The sequence below is a fragment of the Gracilinanus agilis genome, chromosome 3 (genome assembly GCF_016433145.1).
Source record: "Gracilinanus agilis isolate LMUSP501 chromosome 3, AgileGrace, whole genome shotgun sequence".
Lineage (NCBI taxonomy): Eukaryota > Metazoa > Chordata > Mammalia > Didelphimorphia > Didelphidae > Gracilinanus > Gracilinanus agilis.
The window spans coordinates 650,674,494-650,698,866 of record NC_058132.1 but is presented as its reverse complement, the minus strand read 5'-3'; the positions used below and the strand labels follow the sequence as shown (position 1 = coordinate 650,698,866).

At 39.6% G+C, this 24,373-nt stretch overlaps 1 pseudogene; it reads left to right on the top strand.

Moving 5' to 3' along the window:
* The first annotated feature begins 7,262 nt into the window (after positions 1–7,262).
* Positions 7,263–24,373, top strand: part of LOC123242030 — a 63,526-nt pseudogene continuing 46,415 nt past the window's right edge.

The following is a 24,373-nucleotide window of genomic DNA, read 5'->3' as shown; positions in this document are numbered from 1 at the left end:
AAAATTTTGGTCAAAATGTTGGCCATCCTGCTAAAATGGAATCTCATGAAAAGGGAAGAAATCTTCTAAGTATTAAGTGGAACAATACCTGCCTTGATACCTTGCTTATTCTATAATCTTACAACATCTTAGCTTTAAAGTTGGAATAGATTTAAGGGGATATTTAGCGCAACATCTTATTTTATAGTTTGGCAAACTGAGGCCTGGGGAGTTTCAATGAATTGCCTAAGATTATGTTGGAATTCAAAATCCAGTTCCATGACTAAACCTAGCTGTCTTTCTACTGCACCACATTGCTACCTCAGGGTAGGTAGTGCCTTCTATGAGCACAGTAATTAATTTGATATTAGAATATGAGAGAAAAGAAATGGTCCAAGAAAAGTTTGAGGCCTTCCAACCACAGAGACTTCAAGAGAAATACGACATTTATGGGGAGGAAGAAGAAAGGACTAGTGGGTAAGTTGCTTTGAGGTTGGGGCATGATGTTGAAGTTACAAGACATTCAGGTGGGGTGACCAGAAGGCAATTACGGTTATGGAACAAGAGTTTAAGGGAGAGATCAAATCTGAATATATTACATTGCAAAATGTAAAATGAATGATTTTGATTACATCAAATTAAAAAGGTTTTGTACAAACAAAACCAATGCAACCAAAATTAGAAGGAAAGTAACACACACACTGGGAAAATGTTTTTATAACAAAACTCTGACAAAGGTTTAATTTCACAAATATATAAGGAATTAAGTCAAATTTACAAAAAAAAAAAATCAAGCCATTACCCAACTGACAAATGGTCAAGGGATATGAATAGGCAGTTCTCAGATAAAGAAATCAAAGCTATCAATAATCACATGAAAAAAGTGTTCTAAATCCCTCCTGATTAGAGAAATGCAAATAAAAACAACTCTGAGGTACCACCTCACACCTAGAAGACTGACTAAGGAAAAGGAAAGTGATAAATATTGGAGGGGATGTGGCAAAATTGGGACACTGATGCATTGCTGGTGGAGTTGTGAATTAATCCCACCATTTCAGAGGGCAATTTGAAACTATGTACAGAGGGCTTTAAAAGATTGATTGCCCTCGGACCCAACCATACCACTGCTGGGTTTGTACCCCAAAGAGATAATAAAGAAAAAGACTTGTACAAAAATACTTATAGCTGTGCTCTTTGTGGTGGCAAAAAATTGGAAAATGAGGGCATGTCCATCAATTGGGGAATGGCTGAACAAATTGTGGTATTTGATAGGGATGGAATGCTATTGTGCTGAAAGGAATGATGAACTGGAGGAATTCCATGTGAACTGGGACAACATCTAGGAACTGATGCAGAGTAAAAGGAGTAGAACCAGGAGAACATCGAACACAGAGACTGATACATTGTAGCACAACCGAATGTAACTGACTTTGCTACTATCAGCAATGCAGTGAACCAGGACAATCCCGAGGGACTCAGGGGAAAGAATGTATCCACATCCAGAGAAAGAACTGTGGGAGCAGAAACATAAAAGAAAAACATAGGATTGACCATGTACTTCGATGGGGATGTGATTAGGGTTTTGATGTTAAAAGATCACTCTGTTGCAAATATGAATAATATAGAAATAGGTTTTGAACAAGGATACATGTGTACCCAGTGGAATTGCTTGTCAACTCCGTGGTGGGGGGAGGGAAAAGGGGAGGAAAAGAACATGAATCATGTAAACATAGGAAAATATTCTATATAAATTAATTAATTAAAAAGAAAAAAAAGCTGAATATATTGACTTGGGAAATAATTATGTAGAAATGATCACTAAATTTATGGGGTGGGTGAAGTTTCCAATGGTGAGAGAATAGAGGTGAAGAGAAATGAAGAAGATAGGAGATGGGAGGAGAAAAAAAAAGAAAGAAGGGAAAAATAGAAGAAAAGGCAAGGGTTACTGAACTAATACTAACTTTTTCCTAATCCTGGGCCAAAATCTGTTTCTCTGCAGCTTTGAACAATTTCTAGCAGCTGTGATCTGGGGTCAAACAGAACAAATTTAATCCCATTCCTATATGGGAATAGTTGAAATATTTGGTTGTTGTTCAGTAGTTTTGAGCCATGTCCGACTCTTCATTACCCCATTTGGGGTTTTCTTGGCCAAGATACTAGAGTAGTTTGTCATTTTCTTCTCCAGCTCATTTTACAGATGAGGAAAGGGAGGCAAACTAGGTTAAGTGACTTACCAAAGGTCACACAGTTATTATGTGGTGAAGTCAGGTTTGAACTCAGGAAAATGAGGCTTCCTGACTCCAAGCCTAGAATTTCTATCTATTGTCCTACCTAGCTGCTCCCATCTCTAAATATTTAGAGCTAGACCTAAATTGAAACCAAGAAATGACATCTCAAATAAGTAAATGAAAGATCAAATTATCAAAGTTACAACTATAAAACAGAAAGAAAACAATGAAATTGTATACCACTGGGATACCATACTGGAATAGTGATAAGTAGACTTCAGAGGAAAATAATATCTTGGATAACTATATCAATAATATAGAACAACAGAGAATTAATAAACTGAAGATATAATTTCAAGAACTAGAAAATCAAATGAGTAATAATAAGCATGAAGGCAACAAGTAGTGCAAAAGGTTTTGAACTAATTTGAAGTCACTTGACCTAAGTTGGAATCTTATTTCTGCTACTTAATTCCTGTGTACTTTACTCAAATCACGTATGTTCTTGGTGCCTCAGTTTCCCCAAGTGTAAAGTGAGAGATTAGACTAGATAATTTTAAGGTATCTTTCAGCTCTACACAGATTCTCATAGGATGATATGAAATGATAAAAATTAGAAAAGAAAAAGATATGATTAAAAATGAAAAAAACACCAAAATGAAAACAGAAATTAATATTTGTTACTTGTAAAAGACTGACAAATTGGTAAACTTTTAGCTAATTTGACTAAAGGAGGGAGAGGAGAAAATCGAATTACCAAAGTTTATGATGTGCAAGGTAAATTTATAACAGGGAGCAAATAAAAATGAATCTCAGTCACTATTATACCCAAAATGTATATTTTACAGATATAAATTTTCAGAAAATCTTTAAAAGAAATTTACAAAATGTAAAATATCTAAATTTACAAAGTATAAGAAGCAGAGACGATAAATAACCTAATCTCATAAAAATAAACTGAATAAGCCATTCATGAACTACCTAAAATTCCTTAGTCAAAAGTGTTTTTCAAGTGAATTTTTATTCAATAGTTAAAGAGTAACCAATGCCTAAGCTAAAAAATTATTCTCAATAATCAAGAAAGAAGGGAGCAGCTAGGTGGCTTGGTGGATTGAGAGCCAGGCCTAAAGATCAGAAGTTTGGGGTGCAAATCTAACCTCAGCTGTGTGACCCTGGGTAAATCACTTAATCCTGTTTGCCCCCAATTTCTCACCTGTAAAATGAGCTGGAGAAGAAAGAGGTGTAAAATGAGCCAGAGAAGAAGATGGCAAACCATTCCAATATCCTTGCCAAGAAAACCCCAAATGGAGGCACCAAGAATGAGACGTGATCGAAAACGTCTGAATAACAACCTTTGTCAGAACGTCAAATAAAGATACGTGTTCCCTTTTGCTGGAAAAGGCAAAGAAAAGCTTCTTTGCATTCCCTCTCAAATTAAAAAATAAACAAAACAATAAAAAATAACTCCTTCTCAATCCTCATTTATGAAATAAATATGGTCCTTATAACTAAGTCTGGAAGGCATAAAGCAGAGAAGAATTATTGGCCATTTTCACTAAAGAATATCAACATAAAAGAATTTCAATAAATACTAGACTGCTCCAGAAATACACAAAAAATCCTAAGCTATGAGAAAATGAGAGTTACTAAAGGGGCATTGCTGCTTCATCACTAGGAAAATAAGTCGTTTTCAAGAAATAGCCAAAACACGTGACTACATACAAACTGCTTATAAAATGTAGGCAGCAAAGTGGAGCAATAGATAGAGTGGCCCCAAATCAGGAAGACCCAGGCTCAAATTTGACCTCAAACACTAAATAGTTGTGTGATCCTGGGCAAGTCATTTAACCCTGCTTGCCTCAGTTTTCTCATCTGTAACATGAGCTGGAGAAGGAAATGGCACATCAGCTAGGCAATGGAGGTTAACTTGCTCAGGGTCTCACAGCTATGGAGTGTCTGAGGCCAGATTTGAATCCAAGACCTCCCATCTCTAGGGCTGGCTTTCTGTCCACCGAGCCTTCTAGCTGCTCCTGTGGCTTTGTTTTTAAAATCTTCAATGACAAATTCCCTGTGCAAAGATCCCGGTGTCTTTCGGCAGCCCCTCCTTTCTTCCTCATCACAATCATGCGTGTTTCTGTTGTCCACATTTCAAGTGTGAGGTTCTCTCATCCCGAGGGAACCAACTTCCTCTGATGACTCTTAAATTTGGGAATTTTGAGCTCCTTTTCCCAAACTCTTTGGACTCTTCCAAGTCAAAGTCTTGAACACATATCGGACTCTGGCTGCGTCTCTCCTTTTTATTTGTCTGACTTGGCAGAGTCACCACTTTCCAAGTTCTCCCCCCGGTTCTACTCTTGTGACCACGGCTTCCTATTTTTCAAAATCATAGGCAGAAAGTAGACCTTCCTTATTACATCGTCTCCTTTCTTAAAGACAAAATTCTCCATTTCTCTAGTTAAAGCAGAAACTTCCAGAAGAGTCCTGAGTTCCTTTTTTTCTTCATATTTCACTTTCATCAGCTGTCCAGTGAGTTTATGAACAATAACAGTTCCACATCTTAGAAGCAACAGAGCATATTGAGTTACAAGTTGGCTTAAAAGCCAGGAAAACCTGTGTTCCATTCTGGCCTTTGATGTGTGACCCTGAGAAAGTCACTTAACCTCAGTCCCGTAGGCAACCTTCTAAAGCAGCGGTTCCCAAACTTTTTGGGCCTACTGTCCCCTTTCCAGAAAAAAATATTCCTTAGCCCCCTGGAAATTCATTTTTTTAATTTTAATAGTAATTAATAGGAAAGATAAATGCATCTGTGGCCATCACCGCTCCCCTGGATCGCTGCAGCACCCACCAGGGGGCGGTGGCGCCCACTTTGGGAATCAATGGGCTAAAGCATAGCTTGCCAGGCAGCTGATGATGTGAATTGCTAGAGGAAGCTTCCTGATCAGGATCCAAGCAGCAAAAGCCCTGATTCTTTCTTGTCAGGCCCGGAATACATAGTCAGGGAAAGGAAGCATTTCTCCAAGACCAGAAACGAGGAGCCATCCCTAATTCAGATTAATATTAAGAATCCCTCCTGGAGCTAAATCATTGGATCTGGGTTCATAAGATGCATGTCCTGCCCTTTGAGCATCAGTCAAAGGAACTGGAATATATTTGTCCTAGAAAAGCCTGGGGAAGGAGGGAGCACGCGACGCTGTCAGGGGGAAGATGGATGGCTTAGACTTGGTCCATTTGGCCTCAGAGGGGAGAACTAGGACGAACTGGTGGAAATTGCAACATCCAAATTTAGGTTTACATTTTCTAACAATTAGAGGCATGGATTAAACTGCTTTGGGAGGAAGTACATTTTCCCTCAATGGAAATCCTCTGGCAGAGACTCTCTGACCTTATTCGGGTGTCTTGTGGCGTTGGAATTCTCCAGAGGTCAAGCCTAAGAGGAGCCCGATTACTTTTGTCCATTCAGCCCCTCTGCACGATCCTCCTGCCAGCTTCCTCTCTGCCCTTCATACCTCTGTCTCAATCCCTCCTTCCCCATTCCCACATCTTGCTCTGGGAATGGTAAACCGATCGCCACCGCCAGTGCGTCTGGAAAGGCACCATGGTTGACTGGTCTACCGATCCACTCGCCATCTTTCTGACCTCTCAGACCATGGCACCTCTCTGTTGTCTCCTCCTTAGAACGTAAGCCCTTTGAGGGCAAGGACTGTTTCCTTTTTGTATTTGTATCCCCAGGAATTAGCCCAGGACTGAACATGGAGCAGATGGATAATTAAAACCATCACTAAGGGCAGCCAATTGGCTCAGTGGCTAGAGAGTCTGACCTGGAGTGGGGAGTACCTGGGTTCAAATCTGACCTCAGATAATTTCTAGCTGTGTGGCCCTGGGAGAGTCACTTAACCCCTCCTGCCTAGCCCTTACCACTCTTCTGCCTTTAAACCTATACTTAGCTTTGATTCAAAAACAGAAGGTAAGAGTTTAAAAAAAAAAATAAAGGCCATTAGTTCATTTATTCATTCCAATGTTCATTCAGTTGCTACTGGCCTCCCTTCCAAATGACATCCTAGAAAGTACTTTCTATGTACTCTACAAGTATTTTGTGCCTGATCTCTATATACTTACACATGTATAGGCTTTCTTACCCAACAGACAATGAGCTCCTTGACCATAAAGACTGTTTAATTCCTTGCCTTTGTGGCACCACAGTGGATAAAGAGTCTGTTCCGCAGTCAGGAAAACTCGTCTTAGCAATTTCAAATCCAGTCTCAGGCTCTTATTAGCTGTGTGACTCTGGGCAAGGCATTTCACCCTGTTTGCCTCAGTTTCCTCATCTACAAAATGAGCTGGAGAAGGCAATGGCCAAACACGCCAGCATCTCTGCCGAGAAAACCTGAAATGGGGTCCCAAAGAGTCAGACACGGCTGAAGGGACTGACTCACCACAATAAAGCCTGGCACGCAGGCAGTGCTTCATAAATGTTCCTTGGGGGCAGCTGGATAGCTCAGTGGATTGAGAGCCAGGCCTAGAGATAGGAGGTCCTGGGTTCAAATCCAACCTCAGACACTTCCCAGCCGTGTGACCCTGGGCAAGTCACTTGACCCCCATTGCCCACCCTTACCACTCTTCTGCCTTGGAGCCAATACACAGTATTGACTCCAAGATGGAAGGTGAGAGGCAGCTGGGTAGCTCAGTGGAGTGAGAGTCAGGCCTAGAGACAGGAGGTCCTAGGTTCAAAGCCGGCCTCAGCCACTTCCCAGCTGTGTGACCCTGGGCAAGTCACTTGACCCCCATTGCCCACCCTTACCACTCTTCCACCTATGAGACAATACACCGAAGTACAAGGGTTTAAAAAAAAAAAAACCAAGATGGAAGGTGAGGATTTAAAAAAATAAATAAATAAAAATGAATGCTCCTTGACTGACTGCTCACATATATTTCTGAGACTTCCCCGGCCTTTTCCCCACTGTGCTCATCCCAAAGGGAAAAGTGGTCAGACCTGGAGAAGGAGCAGGGAGTTAGCCGGAACTGCCCCCACGCTGAAATGATTACCTTGCTGCACGCATGACGGCGTCTCAACCCAGATCCGGAGGTCAACGTGAAGCTATCGTGTATGTTATCGATGGCTCCAGGAAGGTACGAGCACCTGCTGCTTTTAATCTTATGTACAGAGATAGCAGGGAGGGAAGTGTTTGCTCTCCTCTGTGTTTGGGTGAAGCCAGAGGGAAATGGGGCCCATCCTTCTGTTTGCCTTTGACTTCTAGGTCAAGTTCATCTTTTCTAAAGAGGCTCCTCAAGCCGACTATTTTCCCATCTGTGATAAGAGATGATCCAGCCCTACAAAATAGGTCTCTTTTCTCTTTTAGAGAAGGAGGAGGAATCTAAAATTATCTGAAATCGTAACCATGCACAGCCTCGGACAGGATAAATGGAGGAAGAGAATTACAATCAATCAGTGATAAATAAAAGTTTCTTTATGAAATTTATACCACCAACATTGGCTACAAACCCGTATGTTCTTACGTGTATTCTGTAATCAAAATTTAAAAATAGTAAGAAGAAAAAGAAATTCAGGGCAAAGATTCATTTTGAGTAAAAGAAGTTACTTGTTTCATGGGATCATAGATTTCGAATGGGAAAAACCGAAAAGGTCATTTAATTTCACTCATTTTACAAATGAGAAAATTGAATTCCAGGGAAGAGAAATGACTTAGCCAAGGTCTTACAGGTAATAATTTTGGGGGGATTACAAATGTTCAACTAATATTAAATAATGTAATCATAAATTAAATACCATTGATACAAAATTACAACTACAATGAATACAAAATGAGTTTTTTTAAGAATGTACTTAAATCAGGGTAGATTCTCATCATATATTATCTAACAAAGGCATTTGACTCAAAAACAGTATATAGAATTTTACTTTTAACTATGTAAATAAAATAGAATAGTAGAAAAAGAGTAATTGCAGATTGCTTAGCTTGGGGACTCACTAATTGTCACTGGCATCTAACAATCCTCAATTAAAGTCTCTTAGAAATCATTCAACCCCAGCTGTCAAAGGGACTTTCACAAACGAATGGCTCTCACAAAGCATTTATTGATGCAGAGGATCTAAATCGTTTTGTGTCATTGACACCCCACTAGCCATCTGGTGAAATCTATTGAACCCTTCTTGGGTTAATGCTTTAAAATGCATAAAATAATTACAAAGGATTACAAAGGAAACGAAAATATGGTTCTCAAAATACCTTTCCCTCTCAGGTTCATGGGTGCCAGGTACATTTATTATTTTTATTAGTGTTAATACTTACTAATATATAATATAATATAATGTAATGTAATGTAATGTAATGAAATATAATATAATATAATATAATATAATATAATATGACATGACATGACATGACATGACATGACATGACATGACATGACACAATATAATATAACATGACATGATATGATATAATATGATATATGATATAATATGATATAATATAATGTGATATTATATAACATAATATAACATAACATAATGTAACACAATATAACATAATGTATACGATATGATATGATATGATATGATATATGATGTGATGTGATGTGATATGATATGATATGATATGATATAAATTAATGGTATTAATAGATAAATATCCTTTTCACAAGACATTTTTAGTTGACATTCACAGATGCTTTGATGATAATCTAATCAGAGCAGGGGAAAAACCAACATCGAATTGTCTATACTTCTAAACTTACCCCTTCTTCTCACGATGTTTCCTGCTCTCCAAAGCTTTGCCTTCTTCCTAATCTCTAATGTCTGGCTACCATCGGAAACAAAGACTATCCAGGGCAAAATCAAAATCCGTTTTCAGGAGGCTTTTGTTACAGCTCACCCAACTTTCTCTTCACTGGAGAGTCCTTCATGAAATCCACAATTACATCCTGCTACTCTCCTCTAACCCTTTTATGGTTTTTATAGGTAGTTCTAAAGGACTGCTGTCCTGCTAAGTTATCTTCCAGCTTCTTGAGACCTTCTGTCCCTACCCTAGAAACTTAACCACCGAGTAGTCTAAGGGAATTCCAATGAAGACTCCACATTGCCAATCTTCCTCTATTCCCCAGGCTACCCAATTCACTCCAATCAATGTTCCTTTATGTCTGTTGTTCTCCCTTGGTCCTTTCCACCACTTCCTCTGTACTTATCGCATGCCATCTGAAACCTAGTTCTTTTTCCTCATTCACAACCACCTTCGGCTCTCACTTCAGTAAAGTGAGAACCACCCATGCGATTCACCACGGGGCAAATCACATTTCCCATAAACAACCCCCTTAATGGTCAACTCTGGACAGGCTAGCTTTTCATTCACTGAATTATACTTGAGGAGAGCAGATTTTCTGTAGAATCTTAGATGTCAAGGAAGAAGGTGCCTGAGAATACAAGCCTTTTATTTTCCACAGCAGAAAACTTGGAAAAGTGCAGTGATTTGCACAGGTGAAATCACCACCCAAGGTAATAAGTAACAGGAATGAGATTCAAACTCAAGTCCATGGATGCCCGAACCCATGCTCCTTCTACGCCTCACAATTCTTACAGGGCATTGTCTTATTCCGTATCATAAACAGGAACTGTCTGATCAATAGCAGGTAAGAGCAGATGCAGTGGACCACTGAGCCACTTGGAAACTCTTCTGATGCCCAGTAAAGTAGAATAAAATTAACCAGTGAAAAAGTGAAGATAAATGAGCCTGCAGCTTGGTGTCAACATCATAGGACGGTCTGAGAGTTTGTCAAGAAAAAAAGTCAGTATTGGGGGCAGCCAAGTAGCTCACTAAGTTGAGACCCAGGCCTAGAGATGGGAGGTCCTGGGTTCAACTGGCCTCAGACACTTCCTACTTGTGTGACCCTGGGCAAGTCACTTAACTCCCATTACCTAGCCCTTACCACTCTTCTATCTTGGAACCAATACATAGAATCAATTCTAAAATCAAAGGTAAGGGTTTAAAAAAAAGGAAAAAGAAAAATATTTGGTTTTTTTTTCAGAAATTTAAGGATTCTAGGGGCAGCTGGGTAGCTCAGTGGACTGAAAGTCAGGCCTAGAGACAGGAGGTCCTGGGTTCAAATCTGGCCTCAGACACTTCCCAGCTGGGTGACCCTGGGCAAGTCACTTGACTCCCATTGCCCATCCTTACCACTCTTCTACCTAGGAGCCAATACACACAGGTTAAAGCTTTAAAAATTTTTTTAAAAAGAAAGAAATTTAAGGATTCTAAACTATATCCACCTAATTTAAGAGAAAACCACTTCTTTGTATTTCTACTATTTACTAATTATTCAGCATCTGTCATCTTATTCATGTCATCCTGGACTAGTTGAGTAATTAATATTTTACTGTTCAGTCATGTCTGACTCTTTGTGACCTACATAGGGTTCTCTTGGCAAAGATACTGGAGTGGTTTGCCATTTCTTTCTCCATCTAATTTTACAGATAAGAAAACTGAGGCAAACTGGGTTAAGTGACTTGTCTAGGATCACACAGCTAGAGTGTATGAGACTGAATTTGAACTCAGGTCCTCCAAACTCCAAGGCTGGCACTCTGTCCACTGGGTTTCCTAGCTGCCCCCATGAACACAATGGTATGGCAGAAAAAATAATGCATCTGAAGGTAGAAATGTGGGTCTAAATCCAGACTCTCTACTTACAATCTGTATGATTTAGGGCAGAACACGTCTCCTTTCTGGGTCTCAGTTTTGTCATCTAAACACTTGGATTCAAGTCCCTAAAAAGTTTCCATCTTCCGACCCAGTGATCCCACTACTTGTCATAAACCTTAAGGAATTCCAAGCCTGGGGGAGGCAAGGAGAGGCTGGGAGGTGGCTTCTTTGACATACTGTTTCTTGGACTCAAAGCAAAGTGTGTCTGGGGATTGTCTGCAGAAACAACGTTGTATGTGAACGTAAGACATGATGGAAAGGAAGACTTTAGAAGAACCGGGGAAATACTTGTCTGAACCGATCTGAAGGGAGAGGAGAACCCGGTGAAGGACTGACACGATGATGAGTGAGATGCGTGAAAGAGATCCAAAAAGAACCCAAACCCCATGGAATTCTGATGGTACATCTAGGTCTGGGCGCCTAAATTGTAAAACCGTGTCCCTCCTCCCACCATAGAGGGGGCACCAGGAATGCAGAAGGGTGCAAACTCTGTTGGACACTTTCTGAATAGGTGGCTTTGGAGCAACTGTTTTTCTTCATTTCAAGAGAAACTTTATTGTATAGTAGCAGGAGAGAGAGAGGAGAAAGGGGAAGGAAATAAAACATTTATTAAGCACCTACTATGTGCTGGCACGGAACTAAGGACCTTGTAAACGTTACCTCATTTGATCCTCACTACAACCCTGGAACATAGTCGCCATTCCTGACCCATTTTACGTTTAATCTCTACTTAAGTGGGGTAGAGATAAAACGATTTGCACAGAGTCACACAACTAGCAAATACCTGAGGTCAGATTTGAACCCAGGTCTTCCTGACTCAGTGCTCAGGGCTCTACACACCGTGCCACCTAGCGATCTTTATGCAAAAACACTCTCATCCAAAAATGAATGTCATAGCAAAATGTAAAAAGGTCAATGGCATCAAAGGAGGTCAAAGGGTATCCGGGTAAACATTTAACAACCAGCTCTCCAAAAATCCACAAGACACTTTTCAGTATGAAACAATTTCTCCATCACTTTAAGTCTAGCCCAGTGATTCCCAAAGTGGGCGCCACCGCCCCCTGGTGGGTGCTGCAGCAATCCAGGGAGGCAGTGACGGCCACAGGTACATTTATCTTTCCCATTAATTGCTATTAAATTTTTTTTTAATGAATTTCCAGGGGGCTAAGGAATATTTTTTTTCTGGAAAGGGGGAAGTAGGCCAAAAAAGTTTGGGAACCAAACTAGACTCTAGCCAATCAACAAAGCAATAAATCAAACTTGATTGTAGTAGCATTTCCCAGTTTTTGAACTGAAATGCTCACACTAAGAATTTTATAATCAGCTCTAAGATCTGGTAGGAGCTGGCTCGGGGCCATTCTGGGTCAATGACATTTATTCAAGACAATGATGAAGGCTGTGAACAAGATGGTTGGTTTTCAAGGTCCCAATTTCTGTGATCTGAGGTCCCCCAGTGAGAACCTGCCTTAATTTTCATACTTCTGCAGGTTCTTTTAGGATTTCCAAAATAGTAATGATTTTTTTTATGTACTTAGTTTATCAGAGGAACCAGAAAGCTGCAGGCTTTCGTCACATGTATGTGGTACTTTAGATGACACATATGTAGCTGACATATATGTGGTACTTTAAGGTTTGCAAAGTCTTTACACAGTTCTCTCAGTTGATCCTAATGGCAATGCTGGGAGGGAAGTGCTACTATTCCCTCCAATTTATAAATGAGGAAACCAGGGATGAGGAAAAAATATTTGATGACAAGCACAAGAAGTGACCGAGACAGGATTGGAACGGAATGAAGTCTTCTTGTGCCTAAGACTAGTGCTCCATCTATTACACTGTGTGGTCTGCTGTTTTATGCCCTGATGGACTCATATATGTTATAATAATAACTGATATGATTTCTAATGCTTTAACTTTCTCATGGGGCAGCTAGATGGTACAGTGGATAGAGTGCTCAGCCTGAAGTTAGGAAGACTCATCTTCTTGAGTTCAAATCTAGTCTCAGACAATTACTAGCTTTATGACTCTGGGCAAGCCATTTTACCCTGTTTGCCTCAGTTTTTTTATCTGTCAAATGAGCGGGAGAAGGAAATGGAAAATCACTTTGTAATCTTTGCAAAAGAACAACAACAAAGGGGCAGCTGGGTAGCTCAGTGGATTGAGAGTCAGGCCTAGAGATGGGAGGTCCTGGGTTCAAATCCGGCCTCAGACACTTCCCAGCTGTGTGACCCTGGGCAAGTCACTTGGCCCCCATTGCCCACCCTTACCACTCTTCTGCCTTGGAGCCAATACACAGAAGTTAAGGGTTTAAAAGGAAAAAAAAACCTTCAAATGGGTCATGAAGAATCATACATGAATGAAAAAGATTGAATGACAACAAAAATATTTATATAATCATTTTAAATAAGTAACATGGCTTCCAGGTTCCAAGATTACTAGGCTCAATTGTATGGGCGACCCCTTTTAAATACACTGACTCATTTTGTTCTTGCCAAGAGTTGTCTCTAGGAAGTATCTTTGACTCCCCATTCTTCTCCTTAACAACCTCCGTTATTCTTAGATTAAAAATCAAACCCCTGAAGACTTAAGCTTTTCTTCTCCAGAACTTCCAGGGGCTCCACTGTCCTCATTAGTGGTGGCCTTAGTTGGCAACCAACCACATCTAGGCTGGTATCTATAATTCACTTCATTCCCAGCCTGACCATCTTCTTGATAGCTGCCATAAAGTTATATGTGTTCCCTCCACAGTGCTCCCACTCCCTCCTATTCTATATCTGGAACTATAAGCAAATTAAGTGCATCACTGTTTTTTTTGGGGGGGGTGGGGTATGTCCATCTATTCCCTTGTGGTAACACTCACCATCTTGGTAACTTTCTTTTTCATTCCAAATTTTACAAAATGAAATAAAACAAATTTTCATGTGCCAAGAAAAAGAAGACTGTACACAAGTGAAATCACAAATCTCTTATATGTTTAGCTTGCTTTTCTTCATATCTACATATTATATCCCATCCAGAAGTGTCCCAGCCCCTCCCCACAATCCCCGCATTATCAAAAGGTATACAAAAGCCTGGCAACTTTTCAAACCAAAATATCCTTCTCAGACCACCTATTATCCAGATATGATGCCTATTAGATCTTCAGTCCTTAATTGATCCTCTACCTCAATGGCATCATGAGCATGACCTTGTCTTCCAAGAGGTTGGCATCACCCAGGAAGTACCATTCGCTTTCAGAGGGATTTAATGCCTGAATTGTGAAAATGAAGGTTCTAAAGAGGCCAAATGTTAGCAGAGAATCTTCCTTTCTCTCTAGAGCAGTGGTTCTTAAACCTTTTCATCATCTGACAAAATTATGGATCCTTCTTCAGAATGTTTTTAAGTATGTAGACTTACAAAAAAACCAATTTATTGAAATAGAAATCAAAATATTCTCATTTATGACTGCTTGAATTCTACCAAAAAAAACCTTTGCTGGCTTATGGACCCCAGCTTAAGAATTTCTGCTCTAGAACTAGGAGCACCATATATACAGAAACTGATACCCTGTGGCACAATCTAATGTAATGGACTTTTCTACTAGCAGCAATGCAATGACCCAGGACAATTCTGAGGAACTTATAAGAAAGAACATTATCCACATTCAGAGAAAGAACTGTGCAAATAGAAACACAGAAGAAAAACAACTGCTTGATCACATGGTTCATTGGGGATATGATTGGGGATGTAGACTCTAAGCGATCACCCTAATGCAAATATTAATAATATGGAAATAAGTCTTGATCAATGACATATGTAAAACCTAGTGGAATTACTCTTTGGCTGGGGAGGGGGGAGGAAGGGAAAAAAACCATGAATTATTTAACCATGGAAAAATATCCTAAATCAATTAATTAAATAAAAATTTTTAATGAAAAAAAAGAATTTCTGCTCTAGAGGTTGGTATCATGGAATTTTCGATCTTGGGGATCCCTAGAGAGGTGATCTCAAGGCTGGTACTGCCTAGGAACACATCCTTTCTCAAGGCTGGGGTTTAAGATACCTACTCCATGACTACTTAGTTCCCTTCTTCTGGGACCCCATGGTTGAGAGTCCATGTAACTATCAATTTCTCTGCCTCTGCTGTTAGACTCAAGTAATGAGAGGCCAGGAACCCAGCTTCCAGGACAAAGCCTCCTCTTTGATCTAGTGACTGAGATTCATGAGAGTCCCATGGACTTCTGGTCATTGTTGGCTAAGTTCTGCTGTCTTCAGCTCCATTCTCTGAAAAGATGGAAAGCAGAAAGAGTCTGATACATTTTTCTGAGTGATGGGCATAGCAGGCATCATTATTCTCAATTTTCAGACAATGAAACTGAAGTTTATGGAAACTAAGTGATTTGTCCATTATCTCACAGCCAAAAGGAATCCGAGGTAGGATTTGGAACCACAAATGAACTGGACATCCAGTATTTTAGTCACTAAGTAACACTGACCTAATTGAATATTTGCTCGAGAAAAGAACACAACCACTAAGATATTCAAATCCCATGTGACAAGATTTAGTGAACAAATATGTCTCATTTGTTTATTCTTTGTGGCCAGCCCTAAAATCATAATCTGTACTTTTATGCAGGCAGCAAACAGGATCTTCCTCTTTTCCTTAGTAGAAACAGATTATTTTTAAGGGATTGTCTAACTCTTTCTTTGCTTTGGAAATAAAGTTGTCTCTGGTCCTTTTTACTGGCCATCTTGACTGTGAACTTCTTCCTCAGTCTTTCTTCTCCAATATGAAGGAAAGGTATAGTCTTCACTCTTGAAAAAAACATGGTCATTTTCCAAAGTAAAATCTTTATTAAGTTTCTCTGTTCTCCAGGACTAAGGAAGGATGAGCTCCTTATCAGAGGATCTTAGATCTAGAGATAGAAAAGACATTGATGGCAGTCTTGTTCAATCACCCCATTTTACAGATGTGGAAACAAGAGAACAGAGAGAAATCAGTGACCTTGGTGATCTTACCAGTTTCCATAGATTTTGTTACCATTTTTATGCTAAAAACTCTACATATCTCTACTGAGCTCTAATACAAATCATCAGCTATCTTAAGATCACTTGGAAATGGATGAATCTCAAACTATGAGAATTTATTTTTTGTATACTATATTAATTCCTATATAATAGAGGAAATCATTGTGTATTCCTCTGTTTGAGATCTGAGTCAGAGATACCATTTAGTTGGCTCCTCTTTGTATTTTTTTTGTCCTGGGGAATCCAAAGGACTATCTTCCTTTTAAAAGACTTTGTTTACTAATTGAAAGGGGCAAGGGTTCTTTTCCTGTGTATGTGTTTCCTGTGATGTATATATAGGGAGAAGCAGATAGGTTGAAGGACCATCTCTTAATTTGTTATCAGCAATTAAAGATGTCTTGGGTTGCTTAAGGGAGGGGCTGAATGATGAATTCCTAAAAATCCATTTATCACACTGCCTAATCTAGCTGGGGTGGTCCCTGATCATCAGAGACAACCATGGAGACCTATATCACTTCATCCATTAGGATGCGAGCCTACCAATAAACATGGTATAATCAATAAGCATATTCTTACTGAAAAATTAGTCTCTTGAAATAATTTTAATCATAACAAAACTTCACATGTTTGAAAGAGAATACATTCTCTTTCCCTTAGAAAATTCCCCTCTTCCAAACTTTTAAACTGAGGGGTGTCTTCTTTCTGTTTGACCTGATGACACATGATTTGGACTTCCCCTTCCAAAGTTATAACCATCTAGGCCAGTAGACATTTTAATGAGGAGGTGGTTTAAGACTCACCTCAGCTGCTCCCCACTAATTCCTCATTGGGGGAGAGGAGTAATCCTCAGGTGATAATATGAGTTTGCAGACCTGGGTGTAGTCATCAATGACTTTGATTGAATCAACTTGAATTTGAGTGAAAGGGTAGAGGGTGAGGTTACAAGAGGCAGCTAGGTGACTCAGGGGTTAGAAAGCAGACCTGGAGTCAGAAAGACTCGCCTTCCTGAGCTCAAATCTGGTCTTAGACACTAGCTATGTGACCCTCGGAAAGTCACTTTACCTTCTTTGGTTCAGTTTTCTTATCTATAAAATGAGCTGGAAAAGGAAATGGCAACCCCTTTCAGGATCTTTGTCAAGAAAATCCTAAATGGGGTCATGTAGAGTCAAACACATCTGGACAGCAACAAGAGGTTCCAAAGAAACTTGCATTTAAGTTAAATGGGTGGTGAGGTTACAAGGGCAGACAATACCAGAGTGGATGTACAAATAACTCAAAATTGAGCCTGGAGGCTACCCAAGTAAAGGGTAGAGGGAAATTACAAGACAGAAGACTGACCTTTGGACAAGTTTCTGAAGCGACAAAATAAAGAGTTTAGACTCTGGGGCAGCTAGCTTGCTCAGTGGATGGAGGGCCAGGTCTAGAGACCTAGAGACCAGTCCTGGGTTCAAATATGGCCCCAAATACTTCCTAGCTATGTGACTCTGAGCAAGTCACTTAGCCCTCTCAGTGAGAGAATATCCCTCCTCTCTTATACATGATTAGATTTTAATGTTAGTGATAGTTTTAAGATAATCTTAATTATGATTCTAAGATAATTAGTATGTCATGATTTTATAAGGCTTTTTTATCCATATTTTGGTTAAATCTTAAAACTGCTTTAACTTAGTCCTTAGAGTCAGCCCTCACCCTTCTGAGTGGAGTTCATGAACATCGACACCCATCCTTATCCGGAGTGGGTCCAGGAAACAGCCTTTTTCACCTGATAACCATCAAGTGACTCTTGGGTAATGATCAAAAGATCTCTCTCACCACATAAGGGTTGTGGGCTACTTCCTACATGATCTAACCTATGGACAGATATGAGTCGTTTCCTAGTTGAACTAGCCAATGAGAGTTGTTGCTGGGTGCCCTCTTCCTTCGAAGCCTATGACTTTCTTATACATTTTTGTGTACTTCAAGGGAAACGTGTCTGTCTCCCTTACTCAACACACCAAAGGACATCAATGTTCAGATAAGCACAATGAGCAATCTTGACTCCAAAGTACTGATAATGAAACATATTCTTTTCCTCTTTTTTTGGCGGGGGGATAATATAATAGGGATGTTGAATGTTTTCCATATTGGTAGATATGATGGGTGTGTCAGTCGCTTCACCCTTTCTTCATCTTTAAAATGAGCTGGGGAAGGAAATGGCAAACCATTTCAATATCTTTGCCAAGAAAACCCCAAAGGGGGTCATGAAGAATGAGATACAACAGAAAATAACTGAGCAACACTACTAATGTATCTAAACTACTTTGTAAACCTTAAAGTAATTGATGGTCACACAACTCAACATCATTTTCCTTATCTGTAAAATGGACTAAACAAGGAAATAGCAAACTATTCCAGTATCTCTACCAGGAAAATCCTAAGTAGGGTCCTGAAGAGTCAGACATGACTGAAAGGAATGAACAACAAGAGATGATTGAAGCATTGGATTGATTTTGTTTGTTTCTATTTGTTCTGAGGGAAGCTTCCATAGGTAGCCAGTCAGGGATGCTGGTGAACGAAAAGAGACAGCATCAAGAACATAGTCCTGAAAGGTCCCCCAGCATGGCCTTGCCTTCATACAAGGCCCTGGAGACAGTGATGGTCTGTTCTATTTTTGTCTAATTACAGCAAAGGGGCAATACAGTATCTGTGAAGGCCTTGACTTACTTGCTTAACCAAATCAAGAAGTCAAAATGATCACTTTATGTGTCTGAAATGGCTTATGCAGCAGATGTCAAAGTGAGGGCTATTGTGATAAAAGTTATGAGTGGGCATAAAAAGAGCTTCTATCATTCAATCATACTGTTTAATGACCCAGTGGCTTGTGCAAATCTAATCAGCATTTCTTAAGGTGAAGGGTTCAGGATTGATTCAAGTTTAACATTATGGGCCATTAGAGTTACTTTTTTTCCCCATTAGATGTGTTGGATTCACTTGAACATTTACAGAGCAGGTCAGTACTGAGGAAGAGGGTACAATTTCCCTTTAAAGAAGCAAGGCATAAATAGAAGGAAAATATTTATTAAATTTTATTTTTATTATGTAAGAATAATAAAGATATTAAACCCCATTAAATTCTAAAAATATTTATTAACTTAAGTGCCAAGTATTGGGCCAAGCTCTGGTATTACAAAGAAAGGTAAAAACATGGTGTCAAAATTTAATATTGTAAGAAATAAAATTAATATAGAGTGATAAAATTAAAAATATCATGGTTTCAAAGGGTTTATTGAAAGCCATTTAGAAAAATGAAGCCATGTGCCTGTTGAGTTAATTTAAAGGGATCCACCATTTACCTACTCCTCCATGATCACAAAAAGAGAGGGACCCAGTCCAGCACTCCCTATTTAACCTTCTGTCTACATTATTAGGTAATTGCCTACATCATTTACATAAGCCAGAAATCATGGGAAATGTAGTTTCAAGTCTCCTAAAAGTCCACAGGAAGTTTAGATCAGGGACCTTAAAATTAGTTCAAGGACTCCCAAATTTCCAATATCACATAATACACAAAGACAAATAATGTCAGAGATATTTTTAAAGGTGTTTACTTATTTAATTAATTAATTTGTTTTTCTGTGATGGCAAAGAACTGGAAACTGAAGGGATGTCCCTCAAATAGGGAATGAATGAACAAGTTGTGACATATGAATATAATGAAATACCGTTGTGCCATAAGAAATGACAAACAAGATGATCACAAAAAGACAAATATGAAGTGATACACAGTGAATGAGCAGAACCAGGAAAACATTGTACACAGTAACAGCAATAATGTGGGATGATCAACTGTGGATTCCTACTATTTTCAACAAGGCAAGGATTCTGGATAAGTCCAAGGAACTCGTGACCAAAAACGGGATAGCCACCCCCATAGAAGGAACAGATAGAATCCAAATACAGATTGAAACACATCATTCTTCACTTTATTTCTTCCATGAATTTTTCTCTAGTGTTAACTATATATGTCTTGTTTTACAACATCAGGAAGAGGGGAATATGTATTATATGATAATACATATACAACCAATATAATATCATCTGCTTTCTTGGAGAGAGGAAATGAGTGGGAGGGAGAGGAAAAAAAAGAATGAGACAGATTTTTTGGATATAGCTAATGTGAAAATTTTTTCCTCTAGGATATAAGCATATTTATTAGAATTTATTACATATTTATAACAAACCCTATGTATTAAATTATTATGTTATGTATCATATGATGCTACATATTTATAAAAGAAAAATAAATGTTAACCAAAAAAAGAATGACAGCATGTTTAGGCTACTTTATTAAACACTATCTAGCTCACAAAATTTCTTACTGACATTAATTTTCAAGCCATAATTGATATTCACAGATGAGGATCAGGGAACATGCTGAATCAGGAGGAAAGAAGGGCATTTGGGGATGAAACACCTTGAGAAGACTTCCTGGAAGGGGCTCCCCAAAATTGAGAGTCTCAGTTTCATGTGCAATCTTCTCCTTCTGGTCTTCAGGGTGTATGGAAACACTTATTTCATTTAGTATTAAGTCATCATCTATGAGAGAGAGAGAGAGAGAGAGAGAGAGAGAGAGAGAGAGAGAGAGAGAGAGACAGAGAGAGAGAGAGAGACAGAGAGAGAGACAGAGAGAGAGAGAGAAATACTGAAACTTTTAAAAGACTCCATGAATGGTGAGGACCTTCAGATGAGTCCAGAAGGACTGGTAGAACTTGGATGCAGTAAAAAGATGGAAGGAAATCATTCGAGATGAAAGTCATGATGGAGAATCATAAAAAGAAAAAGAAACAATTTAGTTGACAGTATGTTGGAGAGTTTTGTTAGGGGATTACTAGGAAATGATGTTGGAGAAGAATATTAAGACCAGGTCATGTAGACTCACAATGGCTGGGTAAAGGTTCTGGGTTTTAATACTGTATAAAACTAAGCCTTTAAATATTTTTTTTTCCTGAGGGGATGATATCAATAGGGAAAATAGTATTATAATAAAACATGACCTGTAGGAGTATATGTAGGAATAGCCCGGAGGAAGTGAAACCCATTCGGAAGCTATGGCAGTGGAGTGATAAAGGACTAGATGAAGGTGGTGGTGAAAAGGAAAGGAAGGGAAGGGACAGGCCTGATGAAAGGAGATGTCAGAAAAATACACAAAAGTTTCTGAACATAGGGGTGAAGAAGAGGGATGAGTTAGAAATTTCTGAGTAATTTTAAATTCGAGTTTCTCCTAGATTTGTGATATGATGAACAGAAATGGGGAAATCAGAAGAAGGAACTGGTTCGAGACAGCAAATGGCACAGTTTTAGACACGTTGAGTTTGAAGTGATCAGATATCAGGGTGAGAAATATTCTTTAGAAGAGGCGCTCCAGCTCAAGAGGAAGGGCAAGTCTAGGGCAAGAATGAACAGACAGTAGATAAAGAGCTGACCTTGAAGTCAGGCAGATCTGGGTCCATATTCTACCTCTGACTGGTTGTGTGACCCCAGAAGGCGCTGACCTGAGTCCCTGGCAGTCACCAGAGATCCTCATTAAGAGTTCACAAATCTGGCTCTCGTTCTGCACACTGAGGCGCGGTATAAATTGTTCGAGGGAACAAAGTCGACGAGGGAGGGAATGCAGAGAGAATGAAGAGGGGTGATGGTGGGAATGTGGGAAACATTCACTTTGGTGACAATGAGGAGAATTTGGAGGATGAGAAACCTATTGAAGCAATAGAAAAAGATGTGTTAAGAGATGGAGAGGAGAAACAGGAGATGGTTGACAATGTCATGGAAGCTAAGGCTAAGGGTTACAAGAAGGAGTGGGTGGGAGCACGTAGGTGGCTCAGTGGATTGAGAGTCAGGCCTAGAGATGGAAGGTCTTGAGTTCCAATCTGGCCTCAGACATTTCCTAGTCATGTGACCCTGAACAAGTCATTTCCCCCCATTGCCTAGCCCTTACCACTCTTCTGCCTTGGAACCAACACATACAATATTGATTCTAAGACAGATGGTAAGGGTTTAAAATTTTTAAAAGGAGCTGGTGTTCAGAGGGTGATCATAAGCTCCTGAGGGAAGGTGGTGATCATACCACTGTTTACTGATTAGTGGAACCAAGGGGAAATCGAGATATGACTGGCTATTTTATTACTCATTTGGGATCAAGACACTCTCCAAAGGAACGACTACAGTGGGCTCAGAGGGGCAATGAGGAAACAAGGGAAAGTGTCCCATCTTGAATGCATTCAGGATAAGTCTCTTTACCAAGTTCCACATTAACCTAGAAACTGGAAGGGCAGAACCCAACCTGGTGAAAGAATGCTGCTTTTGAGTTGGGTGGTGGCAGTATAATAAGGAGATTAGGGAAAAAAACAAAATGGTAAGAGACCATGGACAGAGCCTTGCAGGAGGAGAAATAAAAGTCCAAGGCCAATTCAGGAAAATCTCCTTAAAACTATGCCAGTCATGCAAGTGGCTAGAAGAATCCCATCAAACCAGCCAGAATACAGAGGATGGATTGGGGGAAGCTGATCTGTTGTAGTCAAGATCCCCAACATATCAAGGTTATAAAATGTGCTAAGCAAGCCAATTGGGACAAAAAAGACTGAGAGACCCTTAATCAGACCAAAGGGGTATTTTTTACTACAGAGGTAGTGACATGACAAGATACTTCTTCTCCATTTCCTTCAAAGTTCTGAGGAGATTGGCAGGAGCATCCTTCAAGGCCAAAGTGCTTCCTGACCCAGAAATAAGAGTTGGGGAAGTAGATTCTCAAAGGTCTGAGTTAAAAACAAAAAACAAGAAACTCTGGCACACTAAATCAGTTGATGACATTGAGAACTGAGATAACAGAGACTGGTTCTAAGGGGATTTTTTTTTAAATGGGGTCAGTCTGAGAGAAGAACAACTAAGAAAGATCTAGAGTTAGTTGCCTGCTTTCTACATGGAAGACACTCCATACTCGATTATTAAAGATGAAATTTGGGGTCAGCTAAGTGGCTCAGGGGATTGAGAATCAGGCCTGGAGACATTCAAATCAGGCCTCAGATACTGCCTAGCTGTGTGACTCATTGCCTAGCCCTTATCACTCTTTGCTTTGGAACCAATTCTAAGACAGAAGGTAAGTGTTTAAAGTAAAGATTAGATTTGTGGTGAACCTTGAAAGCCACTAAGAAGAGTGAGATGTTACTGAGGAGAAGAGCAGAGCATCTGCATGGCCTTCTGAAGCTGCACTGAATTTAGGAAACTCAAAAAGGCGAAGGGAGGGGGTAGCAGCAGAGAACTTGGTTGGGGAGGGAGCAGTAATTAAACAAATTCCAAGCTTGCTGACCCAAGAAAAAAAGTCATGTTGCTGGCACAGGGTCTTAGGTGACATCAATCCTTTCATAAGTTCCAGGGCTGCAGATTTCCAAAAGACTATGGGCTTTAGGAAGTCCATGGGAGTTGATGAGCTTCACCACAGGTTATAGATGACCTTAAAGAAGGCAGCCTGGTGGTATAGTGAATAGAGCATAAGACTAGGAGTCAGGAAAGCAGGATTTAATTCTAGTCTCAGATCCTTACTAGCTGTGTGACCTTAGGCAAGTCATTCAACCTCTGTCTCAGTTTCCTCAACTGTAAAATAGTGATAATAATAGCATCTACCTCCCAGGTGAGTGAGAGGGTGAACATGAGATGGCATTTGTAATTATTTTGCAAATCTCAAAGTGCTATCTAAGTGCTAAATCTTATTGATTTCAGCAAAATGTTAAGAGGAACAGATTACATGTGATTAAGAAGACAGGAGAGAATGAGTCATATATACACAATTACTGCAAAGGGCATTAGGCGAGGGCAGGCTAGATTGTACGATTATAAAGAGCTCTGAGGGGCAGCTGAGTAGTACAGTGGATAGAGCACCAAGCCTGGAGACAGGAAGACTTGGGTTCATATTTGGCTTCAGGCATTTATTTGCTAGCTCTGTGATCCCAAGCAAGTTCCTTAATCTTTATTTGCCTCCGTTTTCTCAACTGTAAAATGGGGATAACAATAGTATCCACCTTCCAGTGTTGTTGTGAGAATCATTGTAAAGAGCTTAGTGCTGTGCCATCTAGCTTGCCCCTACAAGCATCTTTTTAAAGAGGGAAGAATGATAACACCATGAGCTGGCAGACCGGAATGTGCCCAGCCTTTATGTTCTGAAGGTCATGAAGACTTGGAAGTCTCAAGGCTATCCTAAGGAGCAGATGTCATGGGCAGTCTTCTATTGGTCCCTTATCAAAGAGGGTATCCAGTACCTCTTTGTATGTCAGTATTTCAGAACCTCATCCATCCCCTTAAGATTGTGCCCAGAAGTCATTCTGAGATTGTCAGATTGAAGCTTGAGGGGTGGAGGGTGTGTGTATGTGTATATATATATATATATATATATATATATATATATATATATATATATATATA